Source organism: Mobula birostris, chromosome 13 (assembly GCF_030028105.1).
Source record: "Mobula birostris isolate sMobBir1 chromosome 13, sMobBir1.hap1, whole genome shotgun sequence".
Lineage (NCBI taxonomy): Eukaryota > Metazoa > Chordata > Chondrichthyes > Myliobatiformes > Myliobatidae > Mobula > Mobula birostris.
Window position 1 is genome coordinate 79,872,145 of NC_092382.1, and position 8,695 is coordinate 79,880,839.

The following is an 8,695-nucleotide window of genomic DNA, read 5'->3' on the forward strand; positions in this document are numbered from 1 at the left end:
AGCTACAGTGAAAATCTTGCCTGGCGTACCATCCACACAGATCAATACATTACTACAGTACATTGATCTGATATACGACAAAACAATAACTGTAACAAAGCATTATGGCTACAGAGAAAGTGCAGTGCAGATAGACATATGGTGCAGGGTCACATCGAGTTACATTGTGAGGTCGAGCCCATTTTATCATTCATTTGGCTTATAACCGCAGACAGGAAGCCGTCCTTGAGCCTGGTGGTACGCGCTTTAAGGCTTTTGTATCTCTTTCCCGATGAGGGAGCGGGTTTGCAGCAAGAATGTCCGGGTTGTGAGTATCGACAAGAAGCTCAGAGACCTCGGCCTTCACCCTGCCTTGTGTAGCTGGATCCTGGACTTCCTGTCAGATCGCCGGCAGGTGGTAAGAGTGGGCCCCCTCACCTCTGTCTCTCTGACCCTCAGGGCTCATACCCCACAGGGTTGTCTCCTTGGCCCCTCCTTTACTCTCTGTGCACCCATGACTTGTGTAGCCACCCACAGCTCCAATCTGCTAATTAAATTCACTGACGACCCTACATTGATTGGCCTAATCGCAAATAATAACTTTCAATCGATCAAATGCATCCTGACAAGGCTCGGTCCAGACAAACTTTTCAACCTTCTTTGTGTAAGTGAAAAGGGGGTTGGAGTACGGGATAGGAAGGGTTAAATGGTGTATGTGATCTGGAAAATATAGCAGGGGCGGGAACTAGACAACAGAACCGGGCACGGTTAGGGTGTTGCAACTGATTGCTCATCTCTCAGAACAGAAGCGCTGACTGACCTGTACCTCTGCACCTGAAGCTGTTGTGACCCTGATGAAATTGCTGACCACTAAACCGTCATAAGCGTGGACAGGGGAAACAGCTGCTAACTGAAACCTTTCTTTTGGATATAAATGTAACCTTGTACTCGTGCTGGGCAGAGCTGATTGCCAGACGCTGTAGAAGCGTATGGTGGTTACCTCTGCTCGGATCAGGTTGAATAAAGAATTGATCGTGGTCTCTGAGTGAATGGTGAATTGATAAGGACAACTTGGCGAGCCAGCCAGGAGTCCCAACGGGAGCCTCCAACGGCCCTGGTGTTAGTGAACTAGCGATCCACTGGACGCCGCTGAGACGGACGGGCCCACGGGGTGACTTTCCCCCGGTCCTCTCACGGTCTCCTTTGGCTGCTTGTTCCCCTCAGGGTTTCTGCTGAGCTGCTCAGCGGACTCCACGGACCACAGTCGGTAGAGGCCACGAGGGGAAGTGGTTTTAACGTTGACGGATTTCTGTATGAGAATCTGTATGAGAAATAGTGTCTGAGAAACGGGGAGTCGGGACTCCGAGACCAGGGGCCGACAGGCAGTGAAATAGTGTCTGAGAAACAGGGAGTCGGGGACTCCGAGACCAGGGGCCGACACGCAGTGAAATAGTGTCTGAGAAACAGGGAGTCGGGGATTCCGAGACCAGGGGCCGACACGCAGTGAAATAGTGTCTGAGAAACAGGGAGTCCGGGACTCCGGGGCCAGGGGCCGACACGCAGTGAAATAGTGTCTGAGAAACAGGGAGTCGGGAACTCCGAGACCAGGGGCCGACACGCAGTGAAATAGTGTCTGAGAAACAGGGAGTCGGGAACTCCGAGACCAGGGGCCGACACGCAGTGAAATAGTGTCTGAGAAACGGGGAGTCCGGGACTCCGGGGCCAGGGGCCGACACGCAGTGAAATAGTGTCTGAGAAACAGGGAGTCCGGGACTCCGGGGCCAGGGGCCGACACGCAGTGAAATAGTGTCTGAGAAACAGGGAGTCCGGGACTCCGAGACCAGGGGCCGACACGCAGTGAAATAGTGTCTGAGAAACAGAGAGTTCGGGACTCCGAGACCAGGGGCCGACACGCAGTGAAATAGTGTCTGAGAAACAGGGAGTCCGGGACTCCGGGGCCAGGGGCCGACACGCAGTGAAATAGTGTCTGAGAAACAGGGAGTCGGGGCTCCGAGACCAGGGGCCGACACGCACGATTTGTTTTGGAGGTCCAGGACCTCAATGAGGGGTTACAATCCCCGATGAAGTATTATGAGTATTAAAGCCTGCCGGTGCTAATAAATTTGCCAGCGGATCATTGGTAGTGACCTATTACATTTTTCTTTGAGTGTGTTACAGCAAATTGGTCAGCGGGTTAGTGGCAATATCCTATTACATTTTGAAGCTGGTAACCATTCTAATTGACGTAGGAGGGGATGGGGTGTGTAGATTAAATTGATCAGCACAGGGCAGAGCAGACGTTTGGCCAAACACAGGGGAAGTGGCTCTCCCCTGCAGTCCATCCGGATGCTGTAGAAACGTTTTAGGTACACTTGTGAACTAGTGGAAATCTCGCTTTTCTACGACTGACTGAGTTGGGGTCGCCTCGCTCACGAGTACTGCAGTAAAAGATTCGGGGAGGGACGGGTGATATTTCACTGAAACTGCATCCAGCCTTAGACCGGTTGTCAAGAGGGGAAATCCCCCACGCGAAGGTCAGGACCTTGAAGTGGATTCGGGAGTAAAGTGATAAACATGGGTCAGACTTTGGATAAGGGGGACATTACCACGCCACTCGGAAAGATGTGTAAGGAAAATCCGGAGCTAGAAAAGAACCTAAGACGTCTTAGTGCGCGCTTAAATAAAAGATTGGTGGTGGGGGTGGAAATTGGCCTTTGGGGGGAACTTGGGACCTGGACAAATGCAAAAAAAACAGAGACTGAAGTCTGGAAGCAAAATTGCTCTCAATAATGGAAAGATTTGATTACAATGTGGGTAAAAGTAGCGGACAGATTAAATGAGCGTTCCAGACAGACATCCTGGGAAGAAAATGCCAAAAAACGAAACATCCCTATTACCGATGATCAGGGCCAGGTCCGACCATATGTGGTTGTAAAGGCCTTATGTGAATTATTTGATAAACAAAAAATTAAATCAACCGGGAAAGATGCACCTTTGGATATGTCAGGACTGCAGATTTCATTTGACACCGTCGAAGAAACCGACAATGAGGATGTAACAGTTCCTTCAGCCCCCTGCAGGAATCCCACTCCCTCCCCCACCTGGTTTACCAAATCCTTCAGGTCAGGTCTCGAAACCACCCCCTATTCTCCTACCCCAACATCAGCCCCCGTGACGGCCCCCGTCCCGGCATCCTCCATACTTCCCGGGACTATTACTGATGGTGGATCAGGTACCCCACAATTTTCGGACTACATTGCTACCCGAACTCACTGGCGGACCACACAGCTTCCAGTCCCAAAGCCCCAGCCGAAGCGCAACGCGGTGGCTCGCCCAACTGACGGACTGTTGGGCCATGGTCCCACCCTAGATCCCCAGGACCCTGATGATCCAGACCCCAACTCTAATTTTGATCATGTGTCCGAGACTGACTGGCCTCCGTGACCCGACAGTTCCCATTTCGGACTGTGCCTAATCCCCAGGCAGGCCAGCATAATCAGGGACCAACTATTGAGGTACACACTCCTTGGAAGCCTCGGGAAATGGCCATGATAATGCAAGGGGACCCCGACAAAAAGACCGATCCCGAAGGGTTCATAGATCACCTACTACGCGTAATCCGAATCTATCAGGCTGCTCCCCAGGACCTTTATTGCCTCTGTCACATGGCCCTTAATCCTGTGGAACAGGAGAAATGGCGTTAGGCCCAAGGGGGCCATGCAGATTGGGCGGCTTTTAGTGCCGCTTTCCCCCAGGGCCCGGACCAGATCCAACGCATTGGAGACACCCTGAGAAGGGCCTTGTCCCAACCAATGGATCTCATCAGAGTATTGAATTGTAAACCTCGGAAAGACGAGGACGGTCCCGAGTTTTTTGACAGGTTTGCTTCCATTTACGCCACGTATGCCGGGTATCCCAACTTTGGTCAGGGAAACGATTCCCCCACTTTAATGCCCTCCTTATGCAGTGCCTGCCGGAGGAGGTCTGTCTGAATGATCTCCGGCCACCGGTGGCCGCTGCTGGGACCTCCCGCCACCGGTGGCGCAGCATGGACCTCCGGCAACTGGTTGCGCGGCATGGACCTCCGGCACCGGTGGCGCTGCATGGACCTCCAGCCACTGGTGGGATGAGCAGACCTCCGGCCACCGGAGGTGCTGCGGAGAACCTCCCGCTAAACGCATGCGCAGTTGCCGGTGTGTGCCGTTCGGGCGGCGGTGAGTAAGATTTCCTCATGGTTGTGTAAATCTGGGTTAGGGCATTGAGAAAGGAGCACTATTCTGCCGGACGGCCGGAGCAGGGGTGCAGTGGCAATTTTTTTAGGTGCCGGAGCTGTAAGAGGGGCGATTGATAAGTTCGTGGCCTAAGTTAGAAGGCCTAAAGTTATACAGCTCTCGTTACATGCACGTGTAGTTCAACTCTTTGAGTGATTAGGCAGAAAGTTTGGAGTTAATAACTTTTGTGGTATTTCTGTTTCAGATAATTGAAAAATGCTAGGTTTTCTAAAATTGGCGCCTTCCACCTTAGGCCACGAACTTACCAATCACCCCTCGGCATTTCAGCAAAGATCAGCTTTATGTATGAGGAGCATTTGATGGTTCTGGACCTGTGCTCAATGGAGTTCAGAGGGACAGTGGGGGTGGTGGGGGGGGGATGTATGGTTAAGTAAACCCACCGAATGCTGAAAAGCCTGGATACAGTGGACATGGAGAGGATGTTTCCATTAGATAGAGAGTCTGTAATCTCACAGTACAGTCTCAGAATAAAGATGCTTCCCTTAAAAACTCAGATGAGAAAAAAAAATTGGGGAAAATATGTCTGATCTGTGGAACTTGTTGCCGCAGAGATTAGTTGAAGCTGCCATTTGGGTATATTTATGACAGAAATTAATATGTTCATGATTGCTAAGTAGCTTCAGGGTTACAGGAGGAAGGCAGGAATATGGTGTTGGAATAAAACTCAGCTATGGTTGAGTGATGGGGCAGACCAGATGGATCGAATCACCTAATTCTGTTCCTGTGTCTCATGTCTTACCATGACTGACTGATGGCTCCTCCTTATCCCATATCGTTTTGTGACGTGTGAGGGACAATAAAAGATTGTTCACTGAGATGATTATATTTGCCTTCAACGTTTAAATTTCAGTGAGTTTTGTTCTTAGAAACATGAAGCAGATATGTTTGGTTCTCCTTTTTATTGTTAATGGGCTTCATTACATGTTAAAGTTAGACCTGCGGTGAGAGATTTATTGGAAGAAAAACCCCAAATGGAAGCAAACCACGACTGAAGACGAGGGAACAGCAACAAGTGAACCAGCCCGAGGATTGAGAGCATCAACTGGAGAGAACTCATCTGACTCGGAGATTCCAGTGATTCAGTCAGGAGAAAGTTTGGTGAGTCTTATTTACTCAAACACTAGTCCTTTAGACATTACATATCTGTACAAGAGAAGGTAGGAAGCAGTTGGGGTGAGACTGAATGTGCCCAGAAGAGCCAGTTATGCCTCTGTCAGACCCAGCTGCAATCACTCCAGGTCTGGTAATGTGCTTCCAGCAGCCCAGCCCTTTAAAACCACTCCTATTCTGTGGAAGTCGAATCCAGATAAAGTCACTCAGAGACCGTTTAAGTACAAACTCTTTATTCCAAGCACCCGGGGCTTACTCAGTCTATGACTGTTCCCGCCCAATCCACTAACTGACTAACAATTCCCCTTACACCACAGATATATCCGTCCAGATACCCCCCACACAAGACAGGCTGGAGCCAAAGTTATTTACTACATGACAGCCCCTAAAGACAAATTACAAAATAGTCATAATGGCTTCCACACATAGAACAGACTGAAGCTGTCCTATCTCTACACATGAGTGCACAGGGAGATAAGCATCCTGAAACCCTAGCTAGCGACCCTCAAGAAGAAATATGGCTCAGCATGGCTCAGCACATCTGTTGATCATCAGCAGTTTCTTTCAGAAAAACAGGCTGCTATTGTTTAACGAAGTGTTAACCCTTTTACATACTTTATCATTCCCTCCTTTTGATTATTACTTGATCTACAAAGCAGTAATTTTTTACAGAGAAAGCAACAACGGTAATGATAACAATCATATGTACAACTATTCGGCCATAATGCAATATAATGCCCCACATATTACTGAACAGGCCTTCGAAGACCACCATTTCGACCCTTTGGTGAACCCATGTAAATCCTGCCCTACTTTCTTGATGCTGTCAGTCTCCTTGGCAGTGTGCTTGGAGAGGGATGTAATGTTAGTAGAGTCATCAGGGATATAGGTGCAGCATTCTGTGTCAATAATAGCACAGGTTCCCCCTTTCTCAGCCAGGATAAAATCTGAAGCCATACGATTCTGTGGGATTGTTTGCCGGATTGCAATCATTTCAGTGGATATTTCTGTTACTTGGGCCTGTGATTCTGTCAGAGCCCCTGCAGTATTGTGGCCAGCTCCTCAAGTGCTGTAGCCAAATTGATTATCTCTCGTGAATTCCTGGCTACTCCATCGGAGAGAAAAGCGATCATCCAAAATCGCTCAGTCTCAGCTTCTCCGCTGCTGGGCACCTGCAAGTATGGCCAGGATGCATATTTCCCAGTATAGGAAGTTCTGTTTGAGAGATACCATCCCTCAGAACACTGACAGCCACAGTTATCTCTGACTGGGCCACAGTTCCTCACCTCACTTCCCTGGGTGTTATTTGAGAAAGCTCAGGCTGAGAGTTCCTCACTCTGGTTCAGTGGGATTACTGTTGCGTAACCGGCAACAATGAATATTTACCGAGACAGGTTTTATAAAAACAACCAAACATTTATTAAACACGTATAAACGATAAGGAGGTAAAAACAAAGGAAAACTTTAACTGGAGGTTAACAGGTACGCAGTTGTTCACCAGCTCGCCACTCGACTCTGGTTCTTAAAGTGTTAAATGCTGAAAACAGTTCTTAAATCGATACAGTCAGGTACAGTTCTTAAAACGATAATTTCGAAAGTCCAACAGTTTTACACATTCAGTTGGGAGAGACTTCTCTGGAGAACGATTTCTTCACCGACGCACCTTTACTGCCGGTTCTGTCCACAGGATTCCCGATGCCAAAAATAAACAGTTTAAATCAACTGACCTCAAATTCCTTTTAGAGAGAGAGAGAGCGTTTGTGCATGAACTCATTGCGCTATTGCAAGAGTTATCTCAATGCAGGTTCTCTCCAACGAAGACTCAATAAGGTCGATTCTTTATTAAACTGCCAACCAATGCCGACTTCTCTCGATCCTTCACTTAGATGAATTCTTCACTCTTCCTTCAAAACTGTCAGAATTGAGTAAATTGGCACTTCCAGCCACAAATTCCCAGCTCAAATACAATATCTTGTAAGAGAACACACCTTCTGTTTTAAAAATGAAACTGCGTCACAAAAACAAACACGTAACAGAAACGGAGGCACAACACATTCTACCTGGAAATCCACAAACTCAAAAACCCACTGCGTCACCTGAGTCAACCCTTATTTCGTCACGGGGCACATGTCATCACCTGACCTCACATCGGCGGGAAAATCACATCAGGTGACCTCCAAAAGACCATTACCGCATTCTCACAAAAAACACAGATCTCCTTAAGCATGTAACATTACTGACATTGGAATCATAGTTTTACCATGCTGGGGAATTTCACCACAAACCCGGCAGGCCCCTAGTTCTGCCTGTGTGACAGAAAGGTGTTAACATGGGGGCCCCCGGATGCTGGGGTGAGCCCTCTCAAAGACATAAACACGAACACCACTATCAACCAATACATTTTCCTTTAGTCGAGAGAGTCCTTCTACTCAGTTCCTTCAGTAACAGGTTTGTTGTCTGTTCGATGTATCCACCGAGATTGCCCCTTCAGTTTCACAGCCGTGGGAGTGGTCAGTAACTCCTGATATGGTCCTCTCCACCGAGGTCTGAGTTTCCCTCAATCCCAGTTCTTGATCAGGACAAAATTCCCAGGTTCTATGGTGGGATAGTCACTCCTCTCTGCGGGGCAGTTCTCTTCCTTGTAAGCATGTCATACCTGTGAATGTAATGCTTGGAGAATTTTGGTTCGTTGGCATATGTATTTCCCCATCTCTTCCCCTAGGGTATGCATATCCAATTTTGCTGGTAGACTTTCTGGGAGCAATGGTACACAAGGTCTTGGTCCCCAGGGTGTCCTCATGGGCCGTCCATAAATGATTTCAGCTGGTGACAACCCTGTTTTCCCCTGTGGGGTAACCCTCATGTGGATTAGGGCCAGCTTCAACCAAGTGAGTCCAGTCTCTGCTGTTAGTTCGGCCAATTTACTCTTCAGAGTGCCATTGGCAGTTTCCACTATGCCAGCGGCCTGTGGGTGGTGTACACAGTGGAATTGTTGCTTGATAGCTAGTTTGTTACAGACCCCTTTGTTTACTTTCACCACTAAGTGTGGCCCATTGTCAGAGCTCAGCATCTCTGGCAGGCCGTACTTGGGAATTATTTCCTGTAATAATACCTTCACAACAGTCATAGCAGTATTATTGGTAGTTGGAACAGCTTCAATCCATCTATTAAACAAGTCTATAATAACTATGCAGTATCTATAGCAATGCACTCTAGGCAATTCAATAAAATCAACTTGTAGACGTGAAAAAGGTTCACCTGTCAAGGGAGACGTACCCGGTGTACAGGGTACAGGTTACCAACCCTTCCCTCCT